Source organism: Delphinapterus leucas, chromosome 4 (assembly GCF_059928025.1).
Source record: "Delphinapterus leucas isolate spDelLeu-1000000601 "Yukka" chromosome 4, BTC_Dleu_Yukka2, whole genome shotgun sequence".
NCBI lineage: Eukaryota > Metazoa > Chordata > Mammalia > Artiodactyla > Monodontidae > Delphinapterus > Delphinapterus leucas.
In genome coordinates this window covers 9,279,885-9,301,629 of record NC_143132.1, presented here as the reverse complement: position 1 = coordinate 9,301,629, position 21,745 = coordinate 9,279,885, and the positions used below count along the sequence as shown (strand labels likewise).

General features: G+C 42.6%; 1 protein-coding gene across 6 annotated transcripts in view; it reads right to left on the bottom strand.

Annotated features, from left to right (window-relative positions):
- Nucleotides 1-21,745, bottom strand: part of SETD4 (SET domain containing 4) — a 360,859-nt gene that overhangs the window by 299,461 nt on the left and 39,653 nt on the right. The window contains exon 12 of one of the 6 annotated variants that reach the window (XM_022552807.3): nucleotides 1-21,745. This exon is cut by the window's left edge and continues 6,860 nt beyond it. The exons of the other annotated variants lie outside the window; for them this stretch is intronic. The gene's annotated coding sequence lies outside the window, so the exon portion shown is untranslated. 6 annotated transcript variants of the gene reach the window in all.

The window sequence follows — 21,745 nt, the reverse complement described above, 5'->3', positions numbered from 1 at the left end:
GCACTTAGTCCAAGATCATAAAATCTATGTAAATCATCAAACGTGACTAGCCAATGAGGGAATTACAGCTTCCGGCACTGAATCACTATTGGCCCATGGTACTTATTACTTTTCTTCATCAAGATGCATGACTCTACAACTCCCTGAGGACTGACAAATAGCCGTTCTGCAAATGAGATAACACAGCCAAGGGGCAGGTTAGAACATGGGATCATTGAAAGGAGGGATCAGGTCCAGGAAACAGCCTTAGGTTGTACTAAACAGCATCTTAAAACACATTTAACCAAAACCTACAGAGAGATTTTTTCTGAACCTCAGAGTAACCCAGCTTTTTTGCAGCTCATGACATTTCTATCATCTGCCCCACACCTGACATCATCAAAGTAACAAAGTGCCAAAGTCTTCTTAACCAGTACTCTTAGCTTGAATTTCCCATATATCTTTTCATTCTTTATCACTTTCTCCCTGTTTCCAGCATTGTGTTACTTTCTTTTAAGTCCCCAAGCCATGCTACTTTGTATGACTAAATCTTCATGCAACATGTCCGAACTTCCATGGAAGTTTTCTTTCAACTTCTCTGCTGCTGGAGTGTTATGGTGATGAAGATCTACTAATAATTACTAGCAAAATGGGATGGCAGGGGGAAAGGTACAGTTGTGAGGGAAACACAAGAAGGAATAACCCCTAGAACAGATTTCTTTGTAGTAAAGATATCTGTCGATTTATGATATATTTTACCATAAGATATCTGATTCAACATAAATACGACTGGTAGAAGCATCGTAACTGGGGAAACCCTCACTTAACACTTCTTCTAAACTGGGAAGAATCATGGCCAAGTTCTTTCTGTCAATGATATCCAAGCTCTGAAGCACTTCCACAGATAGGACCTACTCTGTCCAATTTCTTTCCTGATTGCTGTTCCCAAAACATTAACCAAAACAGCATACTACAGGTCAGAATCTACATTCTCCTATTGCTTAAAATAGTAAACTGTATTTTACTCCAGTAAGGAATATTTAAGGTGAGCAGTACAAAACATTATATTACATTAAATTGTCCAGAGGAAACCATCTGATCACTTGGTTTAGAGTGAAGATGGCCTTAATGGCTCCCTCAGGTTGACTTAAGTTTAGACAACCTTATTCCTCACTCTAGGGTCTGGCCTCCTATTACTTAGAGCATTTCTTCTAGAAAACTTGTCATTGTAAATTCTTTCTCTGCCACTTTGAGAGCTATATAATCTTTTTTAAAGCCTGTTGCTAGTTTTACAACCCAGGGATGTCTTTCTCAAGGAACTGGGAGCCATTCCCTTAAAATGTAATCATCAAGGAAGAGAGTGCCCTATCTCCCAGTCTCTGTTGAGTGGGTGGGAGCCTAATTTGATGGTCTTAATCACAGAGAAAAACATTTGCAAACTCGGGAAATAACTCAGTGTGCTCGACACACATCCCATTGATCAACCTCCCTGCTAACTTCCTCCAGTATATTTCCACTAGCTCATCCCAGCCCTTTAAACACCCCCTGCCCTTTATTGCAGTAGAGCTGAAGTCAGACTTAGTTCTAGTCTCTCTCCCCTATTGCAATAGCCTTGAATAAAATCTCCCTGGCCTGTTTAACTTCGTATACTGCGATTTTTGCTTTGACAAGGGTTTATCATTTCTATGACTCTGCTCATCATGGAAAAAAGGTAAAAGTTACTTATTTCACCATTAACAAAGGATCCATAATTCCTTCAGGGTATGATGTCTATGAGGCATCTATCTCAAATTGCTGGCAAGCTGTCTGAGCAGTACATATATATTTGTTTATAGGGACCTCTACTGATATTCTTCATCGTCATCATTATTCAACAACTAGTTATTGGAAATTATGCCTGGTCCTAGGGCTGCACTGGGAAGCATGCAGACACAATCCCAGCCTGCGGGAAGCTTCATTCCAGCATCGGTGTTACAAGGGTAGCAGTTTGGAAAGCATTAGTATGCTTTTCTCTTTTGCTCTTCTCTTTGCTCTGATCTTTGGAGACATCCCTCTGCTTGGGAGGGGAAATGAGAAGTATATAAGGAAAGCAAAGAGATAGGCCAAGGTAACATTCACCTTCACGCATTAAAAATTATGATTTCGCAGCAAGAGATAACCTTTCAGGCTGGGCTGCTGACCAGAGAAAGGATGCCCAGCTTTCCTTGTCTCCCCATTAGTGTATCAAGAGCCAGGCCTGGAGGACTAAACTATGGAGTGTTTATAAGGGAGACCTAGACAGGACCTGCCCCTTCTGGCCCTGGGGGAAATGTGGTGAGGAGAAGGGAACCAAGAGGCAGGAGGTCAAAACAACTGCCTTGGTCCATTCTTGCTGCTATAACAAAAGTACCATAGATTGGGTGGCTTAGATGACAAACATTTAATGCTCACAGTTGTAGAGGCTGGGAAGTCTGAGATAAGGGTGCCAGCACAGTCAGTTTCTGGTGAGAGCTCTCCTCCTGGTTTGCATCCATCCATTTTCTCATTGCGCCCTCAATAGCAGAGGGAGAGAGAGGAAGCTCTGGTCTCTTCCTCTTACAAGGGCACCAATCCCATTACGGAGGCTCCACTCTCAGGAGCTTATCTAAACCTAATCACTTCTCAAAGGCACAAAACCATCACGCTGGAGGGTAAGGTTTCAACACAGGAATTTGCAGAGGGGCACAAACACGCAGTCCAAACTTACAAGCCAACAGGTGTGCTATCGTTCAAGTGAGGATATGCCCAGGACAGGGAGTTCTGGCTTTACTACGTGTGTTAGGCTATGAAGGAGCCACCTTACAGGCTGCCCCGTATTCCAATCCAGGGCCCAGACACACCCTAAAATTTCTGGCAGCACAAAAAGCAGGGTCATTCTGAAGGACGCCTTGAAGACCAGATGTCCTGGGCCACACGGATCCCTGGCCTGGGGCCAGCTAGAGAGTCAGGCTCAGGGGTCTGCAGACAGCAAAATCCAGCAAGGGAGAAATAGCAGATGTGTCCCAGAGGTACTGCCGGGGCCCAAAGAACAGACTGCAAGTTCACCAGTTCCAGGCAGGAGAACCACCACAGAGGGCAGAACACTAAACACACAACACCCCTCCCACCCAAAGCCATTTCAGGCAAAAGACCAAGAGAGACCATTGGAGCAAATTTCACTTTCGGCTATTGCCTAAAGGAGCTCTTTAAACTCAACTGTGGCCTTTTAAATTAGGTTGGATGAGATGATATAAACTGGACGGGACTAAAAGCAAAATTTTACCCAATAACCCGTAGGGTGGGCTCACGGAGGATCGGGTCATGCAGCCAAAATGAAGGCATCACGTTTTCTCTGCAGCGAAACTGATGCCCCTGCACAACAGCCAGGCCTGGCTGCCCCCGGAGGTATACTTCATCCTTCCAGCAGCCGTCGGACATCAGTGCTCTGCTTGTCCACATTTACAGATGAGGAAAGGAAGGCACAGGATGGATATAAACTCTCCATGGCCACAGAACTAGTGAGTGGTGCATCAGGACCCAAACCCAGGTCAAGGCTGGGGGCCAGTCTAGAACCCATGCTTATAATCCAGACCCCACACGGCCCCTGATCAGAGTACAGTTAAGCAAGAAGCCCATGTCGTTAAAGCAAAAGGAAGATACCATACAAAGCATTCATAGCAAAGCATCAAGCAAAAGCGCTCTACCAGCCAGCGAAGCTACGTGACATCAAAGTGCCTCGTGTCAGGTGACACAATCTACCCTCAAAACTAAAAAACAAAAGCAAACAAAAAACACAGCAGCAGCAATAATTAAAGATGAGATGAGAACAGTTAAAGAGAAAAGGCAAGCTGGAAGAGGTTTCCTGTGAGAGCTGCATTTTTAGGGAAAGAAAGGGAGAAGAATGATTTTTCTTTCCATGACTGGATCAAACTCTGAGGTCTGAGTAAAAGAAATGACCTTGAGCCACAGCAGAGAATAATAAAAGACAGTTTCCAGTAAGCATGCTAGCTCAAATTAATGATTTACTTTTTATTTTTAAACTCAGTTCAGTAGAGATTTACATGCATTAGGTTACGGTGATTAACATTTGAAACTCGACCGTGGAATAATCTTTACATTGTAAATTCTTAATGATCAAAACAATGTTCTCAGTGATTAAAACATATTAGTAATTAACGAGTAAAGGAGAAAAATCGCAAATATACACGCCTAAAATCTCAAGGCTTTTAAACCATTTGTACAAATGACTGGACATTTTTTACATTTACAAAAAAAAAAAAACCCTCCATCTGATTCTCATTTTCATCATCAATCCAACAACAACAAAAACGGTACTTCTCTGCCTCTTCTGTTGTCTTGCAAACTAGAAATGTACACAACTACCTTTGATCCCATCAAAGCCAAAGAAAAAAATTGTCCCATAATAATCTGTAACATTAAGAAATAATCCCAAGAACTTTCTTGAGTAAGGTTAATAAAAGGTCAGTGGTTTTGATGATCATTTGTCTTTAAAAAAAAAATCACTTTGTGAAACAGTTTAATAACATATAGTCAGGACACCGTCTTCGAGCTCCACCTAACAACCACGAGTGATGCTCAAACTGCTAACAGGACAAGTGGAACTTACCTAGCCAACTGGATTTGCCTGAACAATTTTTCCTGAGTAATAAGGTTTCAAGAAAGAATTATATCTCATTACATAGAGAAAAAAATTCAACCAGGTATCAGTCCCGTGTATTTTAAGTAATCTTTCCCAATGTTGCAGCTTTCGTTAACTTGTATGCTCTTCCCTGGAATAGATTTCCTCCCTATAGAAGGAACCCACAAATGTGTACAAGCCAGCGCCAACTGTGGCTTCCACTGGCCAAGGACCAGGACAAGGGCCTCTCAATACACTGGCCTCCCAAGGGCTGATCACACCTAGCCAACTCTCTTGGAGAAGATAAAAAAGTATCCCCTACACTCTCCTTGTCTGTGAGGTCCCATCAGAAGTGACAATGTTTAATGGAAAAAAAAAAAGAGAAAGAAAAGGCAATTTGCTGGGGCATCTGATCTATGTAATTTCCTGAGTTGCCAAACATTACTTTTAGTAATTTACTTTATGTTGATCACTGAGATATTCTTTCAATATAAAGGAGCGATATTTGAAATGTTACCTATGTTAATTTTCTACTGCTGAATAACAAATTACAACAAACTTAGTGGCTTAAAGTAACACAAATGTATTATTTCACAGTTTCTGTAGTCCAAGATCCAGTACACTTTAACAAGGTTCTTTGCTCAGGGTTTCTGCTAATGGACTAATGTTTGTGTCACCCCAAAATTCATATGTTGAAGCTCTAATCATCAATGTGATGGGACCTCTGGAAGGTAATTAAGATTAGATGAGGTCATGAGGGTGAGGCCCCCATGAAAGGATTAGAGCCTTGTAAGAAAAAGAAGAGACCAGAGCTCTCTCTTTCTCTGCCGTGTGATTATATAGCAAGAAGGCAGTCCCATGCAAACCAGGAAGAGGGTCTTCACCACACATAGAATCCACCAGCACACTGATCTTGGACTTCCAAGATCTTGAACAGTGAGAAATAAATGTTTGTTGTTTAAGCTACCCAGTCTATGGCATTTTTGTTATAGCAGCCTGAGCTGACCAAGACAGTCTCATAAGGCTGAAATCAACTTGTTAGCCAGGTGCATCCTCATGTGGAGGTTCAATGAGGGAAAGATCCACTTCTAAGCAACCTCGGGTTGTTGGCAGAATGCACTGCCTTAGAGCTATAGGACTGAGGTCCTCATTTTCTTGCTAGCTGCCAACTGGGGACCACTCTCAGCTACTTGAGGCTATACTCTAACCCTTGCCATGTGGCCTCCTCCACAGGTCCCCTCACACTTCAAATCTACCTCCTCAAGAAGGACTTGGTCCCCTTTGAGGGCTTGCCTGATTAAGTCAGGCCCACTCAAGATAATCTCTTTGGATTAACTCAGAGATAACTGATTTGGAGTCTTAATTATATATTGCAAAATCCCTTCACTTTTAGCATAACCTAGTCGTGGTATTCATAGTCCTGTCCACACTTAAGAAGGAAGGGGGATTATACAGAGTATGTACACCAGGCAGCAGGAATCTGGGGCCATCTCACAATTCTATTCCTTTGGTTTTTCTGGAGAACCCTAATATACCTGTTCATTCTGTGAGTTACAATTCGGGCTCCACAGTATGTCTCTCCAAATTCAATTTGTCCTTTATACTACCCACGTTCATACAAGGGGCAAAAACGGTAACCCCTTGAGGGTTTTTTTTAATGGTCATGACATCCTAAAGAACCCTGGCAGAGCTATAGACCACATAACCTTGAGACTGTACTTGGTTTATTTTAAACAGAATCCAGTGACTGTCTAGTCCCTCTGATGATACCTTTCTGCAGGCACAGTATGTCTTAACCCGATGACATAGAAAGTGGAGGAAAATTTTAAAAACAAGGAATGTTCCTATTGCAGAGGATACAATAATAACTATCAGATAGATATTTTTAGCTGCAAATAACCAAAAACCTAACCAAAAGGGGCTTAAACAATAATAAAGACATGTTACTTCACATAACAAGAGACCTGGAGACAGGAGGTCTCCATACTCCTAAGAAGTATGTATTCTTTCCTTCACATAACAAGGAAGGAGACAGGAGGTCTCCACACTAGGAAGGAGTGTGTATTCTTTCCTTCTTTATACTCTGCCATCCTCAGGGTGTTGGCTTGGGATGACTCCCTTCATAGTCCCAAGGAGGCTGCATAGATCCAGGCATCATGCAGACATGACAACATCTAGAAGCACAAAGGGGCTATTCCTTCTCACTTGCCTCTTTCAACATTTTAGAATGGAAGCTGAGGAGATCTACATTCTGCTGTAAAATACAGTGAAAAACACCAATACTTCACAAAGTCTTCCAAAGAAAAGAAGAGGAAACACTTCCAAACTCATTCCACAAGGTCAGTATCATTCTGATACCAAAATCAGACAAAGGTATTACAAGAAAAAAAAACTATAGACCAATATCCCATAGGAATACAGATAGAAAAATCCTCAACAAAACGTTAGCAACATATAAAAAGGATTATGTTCCATGACAAAGTGGGATTTATCCCAGGAATGTAAGGTTAGTTGATATGAAAATCAATCAAAGTAATATACCTTATTAAGAGAATAATGGATAAAAACCATATGATCAGACGTGGAAAAGGCATTTGGCAAACCCCAATACCCTTTCATGATAAAAACACTCAATAAAGTAGGAATAGGAGGGAACTTTCTCAACCTGATAAAGGGTATCTCAAAAACCCATAGTTAACATCATGCTTAATGGTAAAAGACTGAAAACTTTGCCACTAATAGCAGGAACAAGACAAGAAGGCTCCTCTCACCACTTCTATTCAATATTGTACTGGAGGTTCTAGCCAGGGCAATTAGACAAGAAAAAGAAATAAAAGGCATCCACATTAGAAAGAAGTAAAACTTTCTCTCTTTGCAGATCACATATATAGAAAATCTTAAGAAATCCACAAAATAAATAATTAGAGTTAATAAAGAGTTCAGCAAGGCTGTAGGATACAAGTTCAATATACAAAAATCAACTGTATTCCTATACAGGGCAATGAACAATCCAAAAATGAAAGTAAGAAAACAATTCCATTTACAATAACATCAAAAAGAACAAAATAGGTAGGAGTAAATTTAACAAAAGAAGTGCAGGACATATACAATGGAAACTACAAAGCCTCCTTGGAACAAATTTTTAAAGATCTAAGCAAGTGGAAAGATATTTCACGTTCATGGATTGGGAGACTTAATATAGTCAAGGTAGCCGTGATAGTCAGTTTTATGTGTCAGCTTGACCAGGCTATAGTCCCCAGTTATTCAATCAAACACTAATCAAGGTGTTGCTATGAAGGTATTTTGTAGATGTGGTTATCCTCTATAAACAGCTGACTTTCAGTAAACGCGATTATCTTAAATAATTCGGGCGGGCCTGATTCAATCAGTTGAAAGTTGTAAGCACAGAACTGAGGTGTCCAAGTAGAAGATATTCCACCCGTGGACTTCAATTTCTCCTCATGTCCCAGAGTGTCAGCCTGCTCTTTAGACACCCTGCCCTGCAGACTTCAGACTTGCCTAGCAGGCCCCACAACTGCAGGAGCCAACTCACTGCTGTGTGTGTGTGAGTACGTGTGCGCCTCCTACCAGTTCTGTTTGACTGATAGAACCGTAACTGATATAATGGTTACAGTCCTCAAATTATCTACAGATTCAACACAATCCCTCTAAAAATCCTTGCTGGCTTTTTTGCAGGAACTGACAAACTGATCCTAAAAATCATATGGAAATTCAAGGGACTCAGAATATCCCAAAAAATAATAAAATCTTAAAAAGAAAAACAAATTTGGAAGGCTCACATTTTCCAATTTCAAAATGTACTACAAAGGTACAGTAATCAAGATAGTATGATATTAGCATAAGGATAGACATCTACATCAATGGAAAAGAATTGAGAGTCCAGAAGTAGACCCGTACACTTACGAGCAACTGACTTCCAGCAGAGTACCATGACAATTCAATGGGGAAATTATAGTCTTTTCAACAAATGGTGCTGAGACAATTAGATATTCATACACAGAAGAATGAAGTTGGGGGACCTCTCTGGCGGTCCAGTGGTTAAGACTCTGCGCTTCCACTGCAGGGGGCACGGGTTCGATCCCTGGTCAGGGAACTAAGATATCGCATGCCGCATGGTGCGGCAATATAAACAAATAAATAAATAGCATGAAGTTGGACCTTTGCTTCATACCATATACAAAAATTAGTTTAAAATGAATCAAAGACCTAAATGTAAGAGCTAAAACTATAAAACTCTTAGAAGAAAACAGGTGTAAATTTTTGTGACTTTCAATTAGACAATGGTTTCTTGGATATGACACCAAAAGCACAAGCAATTAAAGAAAAAAAACAGATTGGACTTAATCAAAATCAAAAACTTTTGTGTTCCAAAAGACACTATCAGGAAAGTGAAAAGATACCCCACAGAATGGGAGAAGATATTTGCAAATCATATGTCTGCTGAGGGTCTAGTATACAGAATATATAAAGAAGTCTTACAACTCAACAATAAAAAGCAAACAATCCAATTTAAAAATGGGCAAATGACTTGAATAGACATTTCTCCAAAGAAGATACACAATGGTCAATAAGAACCACGAAAATCTGCTCAACATCATAGTCACCAAGGAAATGCTAACAAAAAGCACAATTAGATACTATTTCATATTCACTAGGATAGCTATAATCAAAAAGATAGACAAAACAAGTGTTAGTGAGGATGCAGAGAAACTGCAACCCTCATACATCGCTGGTGGGAATTAAAATGACACAGCCACTTTTGAAAACAGTTTGGCAATTCTTCAAAATTCCACTCCTAGGTATATACCCAAGAGAACTGAAAACACATGTTCACATAAAACCTCGTATAGAAATGTTCATAGCAGCAATGTTCGAATAGCCCCAAAGTGAAAATAACCCAAATGTCCAACTGATGAATGAATAAACAAAATACGGTATATCCTTATAATGGAATATCCTTCCACATAAAAATTAATGAAGTACTGATATATGCGAAAACATGGATGAACTTTGAAAACATTATGCTAAATAAAAGAAGCCACTCACAAAAGGCCGCCTGTTCTATGATTCCTATTACATGGAATGTCCAGAATAGGTAAATCCATGGAAACACAGTAGATTAGTGGTTACCAGGGGCTGAAGGGAGGGGAAGTGGGGAGTGACTGCTAATAGACCAGGTGTTTCTTTTGAGGGTGATACAAATGTTCTGGGATTACATAGTAGTGATAGTTACACAGCTTTGTGAATATACTGGAAACGACTGAATTGGATACTTTTAAAAGGTGAATTTTATCCATAAATTATATCTCAATTTTTAAAAGGACAGTGAGAATTTGAAGCTCCTAAGAGTGTTCCCCAAAGGACGTGAAGAGAAAGAGGAAGGAAAAGGAGGAGGAGGGGGGTGACATGATGAGAAGCATGGGTTTCTCTGGGGGTGGGGTGCAGTGGGTGAGAAAAGTTTGTTTTGCAGGAGACCTTATGGAAAGGAATCAGGAATCAAAGACAGAGGTCCAGGAGAAATCAGGAAGGGGCCTCAGGGAAGGAAGGGGGAGTGGAGGGGTTTAAGAGGAACTAAGGGAGAGCAAGGCACTCCACAGAAGGGAGAGGAACCGGGGGAGGGATTTGGTGCCCAAGAGACTTAGCTTGGACAGAAAAACATGTTTGAGGAAGAGAGTTCTTCTGGGCAAAAGAATGAGAGAAACAGAATTTTCTTAGGAGCCACCATGAAGTATATGCTTGGATCCATTTAAGACTCTTCCAAAAACTCTAGTAAGATGGAAACTCCTATTGGGATTGTGCTTCAAAAACAGCACATCTCAGACCACAGATGTGAAAACAAAACTTGTCAGGGATACATTATATCTAAACTATTACGAGTCCAAATTGATGGAATTTTACGGCAAAAATCATTTAGAAACAGATTCTTTACTCACTGCTCTTCCGAAAGGTGAGCAAATCAATCTCACTTCCTAGATGTGTCAGATGGACAACATTACACAACAAGAAATACAGATGAACTGACTCCCTGACAGGCCTGAATGGAAATACAATCCACTGCTTCTCCATCCTAAATTCATCGCGTTTCAATCCACTATTTCTTTAAAGTTGCTCAGTACAATGTTGGACGTGATTCCTCAAAGTCTCAAAGCCCTGCACATTCAACATCAATTTCAAAAAGATGTAAGACATTGGCCTTTTTCTTTTTCTGTATTCGAAATACAGAATTTATGCTCCTGTTTTCAGAGGATGTAAAAAACTTGCTGTTTTGTAGTCATGACACCAATCATGAGAATTCACAATTTTGTGTGCGAGGATTTCTCACATTTGATAAATGACTTCATTATTGTGTACTACTGGTTATTTGCTTTTCAGATACATTACAGTTGTTGGAAACATCCATTAGCCAGTACTTATCCACATTTTAGGGATTGATTAAAGTGAATCAGTGTTTGGGGAACATAGAGGAACCACTTGTGCTCTGAAGACAATGAAGACATCCAGTAGATACTTTGGGAAGAGAACAATAAACAAGAATCTGGGGCCACCTATCACTGTCATTTGTTTCCTACAGGTTTACCAGTAAGCTCTTCACTTTTACCTGAAAGTAGCTCAGAAAGCAAAACAAGTCAAGGGGAGAGTACAGACGCAATCTAATGTTATAATACAAGACCACCACTTAGACTGTGTCTGTAGTTCATCTTTGCTTTTGGTTTCCATCTTAAGTTTTTAATTGGGGTCAGCAAACTTTTTCTATTTATTCATAGTAAACATTTCAGCTTTGCAGGCCTGAGGGTCTTTGTTGCAACAATTCAATCAGCCTTTGTAAGAACAAAGCAGCCACAGATATTGTGTAAATGGATGGGTTTAGCTGTGTTCTCATAAAACATTTACCAAAAAACGAGCATCGGGCCAGATTTGGTCCATGGGCCATATTTTGTCAACCACTGGTTTACACTATACTAGAATCAAAAGTCATGATTTATGCTTTACAACTGATATGACTGTTGTGAATGATTATATTTCATATTTCTCCTACTTTAGGCAAACCGTGTATTTTTTTTTTCTCATTGCACATTGCCAAATTACATGGCAATGTTATGTCACAGATTTGGAGGTGCCACATTTTAATGGAAAGGGAACATGGTGATACGGAGACAGATACACATCAATCCAAGTCTCTCCAACTCTATACTACGGCCTTTCTCCATCCCTCCTAGCTGCAGACACACAGTTGAGCTCCCAAGAATACGAAATGATTGGGAAGAGTAGAACAACTCTTGGGTAGAAGCTGCGAAGTGATTATAAAAACCCTCTGCTTCTCCCCCACAGTCCTTAACTTCCTTCCCTCTTCTCCTTTTGGAGTAGGATTTTGCATGGTAAGATTTGAGAAAATCTGAAATGTGTTCTGAGTGTTCTGAAATTAGGTGTGCTTTTGATTGGGAGCCAAGGCAGGGCCCCAGGGGTGTGAAGTGCAGCAGTGGCTTCCTCGGTGTGATAGCAGGTCACAGGTCCCTCCTTATCTGCAATGCCCTTTGGTGTGTGCTCACCCCGCCTCCCCCTGATTATAGATGCTGGAGAGGCTGCTTGTTTCCTTGAAGTCTTCTTATCCTAATTGTAACACGTTCTCTGTTTCTCCATGATCCACTCCAAAAATCTCACCTCAAAGGATCAGTCCAGCAGAGTGGGGACTGCATTGCCCTGGCCACTCCAGTTCCAACCCGTGCAGCTCTAGACAGCCCCAGAACTCCTAGCGCCTGCTCTGCAGGCTTGCATATAAAAGGCCTCCCCTGCTTTGTCCTGATCTTTGATCTCTCTCCAGAAAATGTAGCTGTGACTCCCGTTTCTGCTGCTGTGTATCACTGTGGTGCTCTGGCTGGAGAAGCCCCTAATTTTTCAACAGGGAAACCACCTTGCATATTAAGTTCAACCTTCACATTATCCCAGGCAGCCCAAGGTGTGCACAAATAACTCGTTATTAATAAAAATTTAACAGCTCTGATGTAAAATTATTCTTTCAATAATTTAGAGTAGATTTAATGTTACTCCTGAAATAACGTCACTTTTTTAAATCAAGAAATAATGATGCACTTTCCCAATTAAAAAAAAAAAAGTTGGCTTAAGATGAAGGAGAGATAGTTAACTACTGTCCCACCACTCACACCCAAAAGCCCATGATACGGTTGACAGTTGTGGGAACTACAATTTATACTGCTCATGAGGTGTGGTTTTACAGTTTCTGTTGTTCTCTTTTGAATTTCACTCAGGGATATATTTTCAGCAAGAAAGACATCAAGGACAAGCAAAGAATATGTCAGCAGTCTCTGCAACACCAGGGGACAGAACGCTACCACGCCCCTCCTCAGTCAGCGTGCTAGAGAAATCTGCAAGCTGGCTGTATTCAGTATTCTTTATTTTTTTCCAATTTACTTTCAAATTATTTCAAATTTACTCTCAGGCACGTATCACCAAAAAAAAAAAAAGAAAAAAAATCAGACAGCTTGAATATGACTGTGTCCCTTATAAGCAGGGAAAGCCACCTGCAGATCAAGGCCATCACGTGATCTCTCCCTACTAATAGCATTCAAATATCTGTGAATTCCATTTATCGTGACTTTTAACAAAATGGTCTTTATTTAAACGTATTTATCGTAGCACGTGCCTGCTGAATTATCTGAGGAATACAGAAGGAGAACAAAATCAATACCCATGTTTTTAAAATCTGTACCATAAAATACATTTTTTAAATAATTTTCAATAATCACATTAACAGTTTTTTGCAAAGTGAACAGTTTTTGAGATCATCACATGGCTGCTTTATTTACCATGTGGATAAATGTATTTATAAAAGTCACCCAAAAAAGCACAGTGTCATTTGCCTTATTTCCCTGCAAGATTTCTTTGTATTTTCCAGAAATCTGAGTCCACTCATGGGATGTGTCATTATATCAGATGTATATATATCTATACAGCCTGGATGTGAATGTCATCCATTATATGTGTGGTGGGTTGAAGGGTGTTGAAAGGGATCAGAATATGCCACCCCAAAATACGCCACTTTGGCATAAGGACTCTTTTGCGCTGAAGGCAACTGAGACACAGCAGGTGCAGGAGGAACTCTCCGCCCTCCTCCTTTTTGCCTAAAATCAGGGCATAAACTTCCATTTGTTAAGGTGTCCTCCCCCGTCCCCACACCAGGAAGAGAACTCTTAATCCCCAGAGATTCCTATCACTGGAGATTGCCAACTTGGTCTGCATAACAAACCTTACTAAATACCCCTTATCTTCCATTAGTTTCCCCAAACATTCACCTTCTCACAATTTACCCTCCCCCCAGAAGTACAAACCCCTTCTCCTTTGTCTAGTCTTTTCTCTACAGTATATCACCTTTTAAAAAAAAAATGACATATAAGCTCTGAAACCTAACTACATTTTGGAGTTTTCATTTCTTTTCTGTGTGGCCCTTATGTTAGGGAAAACACTGACTGAAACCGCCGGCCCTGGCCAGGCAAAGACAGCAACAATTTGCATGAGTTATTTCATGACAGGAGATCCTAGCGAGGAACACGGAACTAACAAGCCAACACAAACGGGAAGAATACGGGAAAGGTCAAAAGAAGAGAGGAGACGCCAGTGCATATACCAACCTCCCAGAATCCTTCTCACTGGAATCCATCTTGGCTAAGCGGTTGTGTGTGCCACCGGAAAGGACCCTGAGCCAGAATGATTGGCCAGAGGCAACCCAGAAACTAATCCCATCACCATAAAACCTGAGACTTCGAGCCACGTGGCAGAGCTATCCGCCTAGGTTCCCTCACCCTGCTGCTCTCCTCCTGGGCGCCCCTTCCCAATAAAGTCTCTTGCTTCGTCAGCACGTGTGTCTCCTCAGACAATTCGCTTCTGAGTGTTAGACAAGAGCCCATTCTCGGGCCCTGGAAGGGGTCCCCCTTCCTGCAACACTTACATGCATGCAAAGTAAATCTTTCTCCTCTTGGTCTGTCTATTGCCAGTTAATTTGCAAGCCTCAGCCACTGAACCTAAGAGAGTAGAGGAAACGTTTTTCCCTCCTCTACTGTGTCCTCACCACGCCCTCATAAGAAAGGTCCAAGTCCTAAGCACCAGTACCCATGAATATGACCTTATAGGGTTTTTATAGATGTAATTATGTGAAGGATGTCAAGATGAGATCACCCTAGATTAACCAGGTGTACCCTCAATCCAATGCCAAGTCCTTTTAATGGAAAAGAAACAGAAGTAGATACACAGAGAGACACAGGAAGGTGATGTTGGCCCTAGCGGCAGAGACTAAGGTGATGCTGCTACAAGCCAGGGAACCCCAAGGATTGCCAGCAACCGCAGAAGCAAGGAGAGAGACCTGGAACAGATTCTGCCCTAGAGCCTCCAGAAGAAACCAACTCTGCTGACACCTTGGTTTCAGACTTCCAGCCTCCAGGGCTCCTTCCTTCCTCCAGGACTTCAGACTTCCAGCCTCCAGGACTCCTTCCTTCCTCCAGGACTTCCGACTGCCAGCCTCCAATATTCTTTATTGAGAGAATAAAATTCTATTGTTTTTAAGCCACCAAGTTTGTGGTAATTTGTTACAGGAGCCACGGGAAACTAAAACATATGTGTTGGGGCAAGAAATAAAAAAAGTGTTGCCACAGCACAGATCATACTTGCTCTAGGTTTTAAGGGAGGGAAAGAACATTATTGTCAGTCCAGGCCCTGGGAGGAGAGCGGATGTATTAGGGCCAAAAGAGCTTGTCTGCGGTTGGAGCAAGCCCGGTGTGATACCGAATACCAGGTACCAAATACCTGGTAAAGTGAGTGCAAGATACCAGGTAAAGAACTAAGCCTTGTTCAAAACCAGTTCCCAGGAGACGGAACTCTCCAACAGAACCACCAAAGGAAGCACATATTTGATTAGATCTAGGGCAGGAGTCAGCAGACTTTTTCTGTAAAGGGCCAGAGAGTAAATATTTTCAGCTTTGTGAGCCATTTGTGAGCCATCGGGTCTCTGTCACCACTACTCAGCTCCGCTGTTGTAAACTCTGCCATAGACAATCGGTAAACAAAGAGATCCAGCTGTGTTACAATAAAACTTCGTTAACATACCCCTGGGTATATACCCAAAGAAAGTGAAAGGAGATGTTCAAACAGATACTTTCATATCCAAGTTCAGAGCAGTGTTACTCACAAGAGCCAAGAGGTAGAAACAGCCCAAGTGTCCATCAACTGATTAACAGATAAATAAAATATGGTATATACGGACAGAATACTATCCAGCCATAAGAAAGAAGGAAATCCTGTCACATACTACAACATGGAGGAGCCTTAAGGACACGATGCTGAGTGAAATAAGCCAGACACAGAAGGACAAATACTGCTTGATTCTACTTACATGAGGTATCTAAAGGAGTCGAACTCTTAGAAACAAAAGTAGCATGGTGGTTCCAGAGGCAGAGGGGAGAGGGTAAAGGGGAGGTGTTATTCAATGGATACAGTTTCAGGTCTGCAAGATGAAAACGTTCTAGAAATCTGTTGCACGACACTAAATATAGGAAACACTACTGACCGTACATTTTAAAATGGTTAAGATGGTAAATTTTATGTTTTTACCACAATAAAAGAAAAAGCAATGATGCAAGGTGAATTAAGTTCTGAAGATCTAATGTATAACACTGTAACCACAGCTAACAATACTGTATGTGTTTTTCAAATTTGCTAAGAGGATGGGGCTTCCCTGGTGGCGCAGCGGTTGAGAGTCCGCCTGCTCATGCAGAGGACGCGGGTTCGTGCCCCGGTCCGGCAGGATCCCACGTGCCGCGGAGCGGCTGGGCCCGTGAGCCGTGGCCGCTGAGCCTGTGCGTCCGGAGCCTGTGCTCCGTAACGGGAGAGGCCACAACAGTGAGAGGCCCACATACTGAAAAAAAAAAAAAAAAGAAAAAAAAAAATTTGCTAAGAGGGTAGACCTTAAGTGTCCTCACCACTAAAAAAAACATAATAATTTTAATTTTAAAAAAGGTGGTAACTACGTGAGGCGATGGATACATTAAAGAGCTTGATTGTGGTGATTCTTTCATAATGTATATCAACTCATCAAGTTGTACACCTTAAACACATACAATGTTTAATTGTCAATTATACCTCCGTTAAGCAGGGGGAGCAATGAAGTACTGACATATGCTAGAACAGATGAACCTCAAAAACATTATGCCGACTGAAATAAACCAAGACGCAAAAAGACAAATGTTATATGATTCCACTTCTATGAAATGTCTAGAAGAGAAAATTACAGAGACATAAAGTAGATGAAAGGTTGCCAGGTGTGGGGCCGGGGGGGCGGGAGGGAATGGGGACTTATGGTTTAGTGGGTACAGAATTTCTGCTGGGGTGATAGAAAATGTTTGGAAATAGATAATGGTGATGGTCGCACAACACTGCACTCAATGTCATTGAATTATACACTTGAAAATGGTTAAATGGCAAATTTTATTATGTTACACCTATTTTACCACAAGTTTTTAGAAGTCTGCATTTAGAAAAAAAATTTTATTTACAAAAATAGGGGCTGGCTGACCCCTGATCCAGAGTTTTCTGTAAAATGTGTTCTTCAATCTAACACTCTCCCAACCGTAACATGTGTTCTATAACATGTGTGTGTTATGACTCCAGAATTATCCCCGTGTCACAGATTCGAGGTGGGAAGCTCTGTGGTCCTCGTCATTGGTCTGTGCCATTTCCTCACAGGTACATACTTATACACATGTGGAACATGGAGAAAGGCAAATTTATGTTGGATTGTGTGACCTTAAAAAGCCTCCAAACTATGTCATTTACACTCTGCTGTGTACCTAAGAGGGACTGTCTGATACAGTATGAAGACTTATGGGTTGGGAGACCTGTCACCATTCACTTCCTGGCCCTCAGATGCATCATTTCTGCTCTCTGGGACTCAGTTTGATCAGACGATTCTCATTTGCTGGTTACATGATGTCCTGCACCAGAGAAGCACGTAGCCTCCAATGGAGCCCGCGTGAGAGGGCATCCCAGCATCCCAAGGATGGCTGCCACCAACCTTAGGAATATTTTTATCCAGAAGAATAAACATCCTAGTAGAAGGAGACATGAAACGCGAAGCTTGAAGTCATAATTCAATGTATAAGAACCCGCAAACCGGTGCAGGTTTATTAGATGGCTAATAAAAATAAATCATGGTCATGTTTTTAAAATGACTTCTCATGTGTTGTGGTTACTTCTTGGTATACTGTAAATTAGCTGTGAAGGGCTACTTCCTGCCGGGATTTTTTTTGTCCCTCAAATATAAAGGGTTATAAGGCTAAAGAATGCAGACACGCATCATGTCTGCAGAAATCGTAAAAAAAGATCAAATGTAATATTTTCTTTCAACATGGACAACGGCTTTGAGATTTTCCATTCAGGCAGCCTTGAACACAGCCTCCAGCATTTGCCAATTACTCCTGACAAATACCATTTGGGCCTGAGTGATGTTGTAAGTGAAATAAAACAGTGGGAGGAAAAAAACCAGAGCATGATAAAAGGCATTTTTTTTGGTCTGCTGAGAACTTACTGTAAGTTATACATTCACAGGGGAAGGTCTCGCTTCCTGCCAGTGACAGGCCCCATGTGATCGAGAGTTCTAAGGTGACTTTTGTTTGACAGTAATAGGAAGAGAAGACAAAACTCAGTTTTCGTGTCCCTTAAAAGGGAGTCAGCTCTTTTTTTCCCCTCACAAAGAAAAATATGTCTATAAACAAAGGAAAGGACACCAGGCACTGCCCCCACCCCATTCTGCATAATGTGAGCTAATGGGTGAGAACAACGCCGTGAAATCAACCTGGCCAGAATGCCCTGGGTTGCCAGCACCCCCGGCTGGCTGGGATCTGAGCTTGGAGCATGTCAGAACCTGCAGGGAACCCAGGCCACAAGAAAGAAAAGGAACAGCCAGCGCTCAGAGTGAAGCTGTCTGATCCTTCCCACGGCCCACCTCTCCCGAAATCTCCTCCGCTTCTGCGGTCTTTCTGTCCCAGAACCCATGGGTGGCCTCAGATAAGCGAAGACCAAATCCATCCCCACCACCACCACTGCCTCGTTCTTCAAGGCTCCAAGGAAACTCATCCCTACACTCAACCTTAGTGCTGTAGGGAGTCAGAAAGCAGCTCATGGAAATGGCCAGAAAGAAGCTGTAGGTGTATGAAGGCTCCTTTATACTCCTAAGTTAACACCATGGCCGGGTCTGAAAGCCCCTGGACTCTTCCACTCGAGGCCCACCAGCCCCCATGCATTTGCAGTGGCTCAGGGAATTCAAAACCACACCGTTGCACGGGGATCTATTTTTTTCCCCGTGAATGTGAACCTCAGAAATGGACGTTAGGAAGACTGGGGTTCCACAGCTGACTGCCCAGCAGCCGCAGCAAGGGGTGGGGGTAAGGAGCTGGGTGGCTTCCGTCGGGCCACCTCCCCTGGCACTTCCGAGGAATTTGGGAACAGCCGTCCCCCAAAGTCAAAGGGGCAAAACTATGATAATCGCCAAGGATCTGGCCACGTGGATCCTCCCAGCAGAGCCCCAGGGCCCCACGAACAGCGCCCTCATGTCAAGAATGGGCGTCCCCCAACTGCGCCAGATGGCTTGCTGATGGTCCGACCGACTGGTCCAGGAGACTGGGAATTCTCTACCACAATGGCTTGGACCCCAGAGCCAGTCACACTTCTGCGGCACTGCTTCTCTAGCTCCCGGTAGGTTCAGGGCAGGGCCTGAGACTCTGCTTTTCTCACAAGCTCCTGGTACTGTTGATTCTGCTGGTCTCCAGACCAGCTTTTAAGGAGCAGGGTTCTAGGGCAAGCCACCCCAATAAGAGATGCTGCCAGTGCTTCGTTAGCTTCCTGAGGGACATTTTCAGTGGCAGTGGCCTCCCCCATAGACTCCTGCCACTAGCAAACTGTAAAAGAAAGATGATGAATTCTAACAGTTGCTCACTGCCAATATTTTGCTCCCACTGGTATCAGAAACACTGCCTTGTAAATACAGAGACAGAATATTTCCTTTTTCATACAATTTCTGCTGATGGCTGTGTCCATGTGCGCCACGGCTCCCAACCTGGGCTACGGTGTGGTCCCCTGGCCTGAATATTGAACCACAACAATCACAAAGAACTCATTATCCCAACATGAATACTCTGAAGCAGGATCTGTTTCCCAAACAGCCAGCCACCACCAGTAAGGCAACTCCAATCAGAGAAACTGTCATCTGTAGTTTACTCCTCCAAATAAGGGGAAAAACTTCAATACCATAGTAAGGGCCTCATCCAGGTCTTGCTAGCACGCTCTAGATGAAATGCCCAAGAGAAAACAAACACCCACTTGAGACAAGGCTGGGATGTGTATAAATAGCAAGAGGGGTGGAAGGAGAAGAGAGTGAGAAGGGAGAAACCGTGATCAGAGCTCCCCTGATCTGCAAGTTGAATTCATCTTGATGGAAGGACAGATCACAGAGGCACTGGGAAAGTCCAGCGGACCAAAGAGATCGTTTCAAAGGAGCACCCCCCCACCACCACTGTGCAGTCACTAGGTGATGTGTGCTGGGTCACGTCACTGCCCCAGCCACGTGGGATCTGGAGCCTGTCAGTCACCTGTAGACAGAGCAGTCCAAGGACACCCTGGTATCGTTTTCACTCTACTTTGAAGCTCTGTCCTCAGATCAAACGCACGCCTCTAACAACAGACAGGCAGCCCTCCCGTTGGTTGGGAAGAAGTGGCTCCTTTCCAGCTCTCCACCAAATGGACCACTTTCTAATTCTAGAAGCATCTGGCAGAAGAGGGGTCACAAGAGTTGCCCTCCTTTCTTTGTGTGGGTGGTCAGTTTAAACTCCAAAGCCACCCTTGCTCTTTTTGCCTGTAAGTCAGGACCTGTCTCCCTGCTCCCAGTGATAGAAATTAAATAGAATAGAAATTAAAACCTGCTAGCCGGTGTGAAAAATTAATTAAAACCTGCTACCTGGTGTGAAAAATTCTGGCCAGCTCCCTTCTCTGTCAGCCATCACCTTGAACTATTGTCTATCGGTCTGCGTTTCTCACTCCAGGAGATCCAACGGCCCACAAGAGAATATGAAGCCTGCATTTTATCCCAGTAGCAACACATAGAGTTCTTGTTTGCCTTGTCTGGATCCTAACATCTGAAAAAAAAAAAAAAATGGCACTCCCTGTTGCCTGATTTTGACGGCAGCCTCCAGGACCTCAGTCAGCATCCTCAGCCCAGCGGTCTTCTTGCGCCATCCAGTGTTCAAAGGTGGAAGTGTCTCAAGCTCACTGCAAGAGTCCCACAGATTCAGAGATCCATTTCGTATTTTTCAGGCATCAACCGTAACACTTGGGACACTCACAGGTATAGCGAGTTTTTAAAGGAGACTTGTGAAAAGAACTAAAACGTACTGAGCACCTGCTGTGGTCTGGCCACTCATATTTCACTGTCCTGGCTGAACTGAAGGTTAAGCACTTGTGCTTTGGATTAATCTGTACTCAGCAGGGATTGGTACTATTTTAGAAATTATTTAGGCAGCATAAACTTGTTCAGTGGAACAGCAACTGGCATTCTCTCTCCTGCCTCCCAAAACTATTGTAACTGTAGGCTTGAAAATCCAGAATGTTCCAGCTGGGAGAAGTTAAAGGAGCTTGTTCCTATAGCCCAGAGACTCAGAAAGGAAACTCTGGTGAAGAGCAAAGTCACCTGGGAGCTTTAGGACTCCCAGGATGTTGGCACACCCCAGACCAATTAAATCAGACCCTCGGGATGGGACTCCGGCCTCTGCAGTTTTTAAAGCTCTGCATGTGAGAGGGAGGTGACATCAGCTAGGTGGAGGGCTAGGAGGTCCCAATGTTCATCTACTCACAAAAACAGTAAACAACTGTAAACCAACAAAAACAGCTCAGGGAAAGCTCTGGAATACAATGAAGAAGCATCAAAAATCCTGCAGAGCTCAAAAACCGAGGATGGCCATGTAAAGAAGTGCAGGAAGCATCTTACCTGTGTTACCCCAGCCTCAAGCCAAGAGCGTCTGAGTGCCAGGGAGATCACCCCCAGAGGAATTCCACCTC